Source organism: Haplochromis burtoni, unplaced genomic scaffold, assembly GCF_018398535.1.
Source record: "Haplochromis burtoni strain Fernald_Lab_line unplaced genomic scaffold, NCSU_Asbu1 Contig_1038, whole genome shotgun sequence".
NCBI lineage: Eukaryota > Metazoa > Chordata > Actinopteri > Cichliformes > Cichlidae > Haplochromis > Haplochromis burtoni.
In genome coordinates, this window is record NW_024583399.1 from 10,900 (window position 1) to 13,201 (window position 2,302).

A 2,302-nucleotide genomic window follows, 5' to 3' on the forward strand; every position below is an offset into this window, starting at 1 on the left:
GAGGATTGGAAAGGAAATTACATTAGATTAGTTTGTAGGTTATGATATAAAAATTATATGTTTATTGTTCTCAAGTGATGATGATGATTATTATTATGAGTCCTGCATTTTGGGTCCAACTCCTGCCTGCCGCACAGCGATTCATGACAATCTCCTTTATTTATCCAGCTGAAAAGTCTCATTGACAGTAAAAAAATGTCTTAAAAAAAGACAGCTCTGGCCAATTGGGCAGCAGACAAATAAATATAATAGTTCTATAAAGATATTGTATGTGGCCAAAACACACTGGATGATTTTGGCACAATAATCCAGAGTCATAAAGTTATTTGCAAAACTGGCGTTTTCTTTATTTTATATATAACCCCTTTCATAAATTCTGCTGACTATAGTCTATTTACTAATATAGTAAAGACATTACACTTTACCTCGCAGAACAGAATTTAGTGGAGGAGATGAAATTGTTGGAAAGCAGGACATTTGTGGATGTTTTTTTTTATCTTTAAAAAAAAAAACTCAGTCTGCATCCTGCACTCAATCGTTACATTTTCTATAAGAAACAATGAAGTGAATTCGAGCCCTCACCTGCTCCCTAACACGAACAAAAAAAAGACAGTTTCTGGCCTGACTGGTGCAGACAACTGGGGAACTGAAATATAAAGTAGAAAAGGGGTAGTTTGTTAGTCAGTGAGGAGAAAGCTGTTAAAATAAAGGTTTAAATAATATGTCGTCAAAGTAGCACTTCCCTTTGTGTCTAGGTTGGGTACAACTTCAGGAAATGAAATTGAATAATTTGCTCGGATTATATTTTTGCTTGCAGATGTTATGACATGAATATAATTCCATAGGGCAACAACAGATGAGAAATTAACTTCAATATCGATTAACTGGATATTATAAACTTAAATACTTCCATCGTTACCCAGAAGGAAGGACTGTAGGGAGCAAAATTAGTATTTTTATTATTTTTACTTATATTTATCACCATGGTATGTGCATCACTGAATAACACATCACAGTAAAGAGCTCAACTTAGCTTCCCAGACTTTCTTCTAATAAGCAGATGTGGAAACAAGCAATTATAAAAATTACAATGACTACATGCTTACTACTGCTGCAAGCACTTTCAACTGCTGTTGAAAGCAGTTTAAACTGTTGGTGGAAACACAAGTACAGATTTCAAACCGTACCTACACCTGTTCTTCAGGTCTGTCGGTGGAGCCGTTTATCCTTTTCTTCCACAGCTGTCAGATTGCTGAGGCAGACAATTCAGAAGATTTGTTTAAATTTACATTTAATTTCAAATCTTTAAAGATGTTTTATATAAAATAATTTAGTATTCAACACACAATGAAAAAGATCCGTTTTGTTCCTGAGCTGCTTATTTTATTTAAGAGCAATGTTTTTAAAAGTTTTTGTAAAACTAAACATATCTTCAGTATTTTCATAACAGACAGTTTTACATTAAATAAATTAATTAGTACAAGAATATTTTGAGACATATTTAACTTTGAGTGAAACAAAAGAGAACTAGGACCAGGGGCCCGTTCTTCGTACCTCGCTTACTACATCCAAGATCAAATCATCGAAATCCCGCACTCATGAGTTCTTGCTCTGCTGCCGGAAAATACCGAGCACGCCCCTTCGACATTTTCGTCGACCAATCAGCGGGTTGCCGATCAATGTTTCTACTATCGATGCGTAGCCCCTTTTACGACACCCAGTGATGTCACATTACTGCGTCCAGCTGTACTAATCGTCAACAACAGGTGGGTTCGGGGAACCGGATTAGCGAGCTCACGGTTAGCGCGATCGTTTGATCTTGGATGTGTCATTTGATCTTGGATGTAGTGAGCGACGTACGAAGAACGGGCCCCACGATCCAAGATCACGCGAAATCGTCACCAATCAAATCCAGCTAACTTACTTAGCGAGGTACGAAGAACGGACCCCTGCTGTTGTTGTTGTTGTTGTTGTCCATGCTCTTGTTGCTCATAATTTGCTGTTCAAAAAAATAAAATATAAAAGAAGTACACAGTATGTACAGTTAGGCCTTCACAATTTATTCACAATTATGTAACAGTACAATAACATTTTTGTTAATAAAATCAATGAATAATTGTCATGAATGAATCCATCCATTCGCTTCCGCTTATCCTTTTCAGGGTCGCGGGGGGCGCTGGAGCCTATCCCAGCTGTCATAGGGCGAGAGGCGGGGTACACCCTGGACAGGTCGCCAGTCTGTCGCAGGGCCAACACACAGGGACAGACAACCATTCGCACTCACATTCACTCGCACATTCAA

General features: G+C 37.8%; 1 long non-coding RNA gene across 1 annotated transcript in view; it reads right to left on the bottom strand.

Moving 5' to 3' along the window:
- LOC121813008 overlaps positions 1–1,585 on the bottom strand; it is a 5,510-nt gene extending 3,925 nt beyond the window's left edge. The window contains exons 1-2 of the long non-coding RNA XR_006053460.1: positions 1,555–1,585; positions 1,188–1,252 (exon numbers count right to left, since the gene is read on the bottom strand). This is a non-coding gene — a long non-coding RNA (uncharacterized LOC121813008). The remainder of the gene's footprint in view (positions 1–1,187; positions 1,253–1,554) is intronic.
- Between the last annotated feature and the right edge of the window lie 717 nt (positions 1,586–2,302).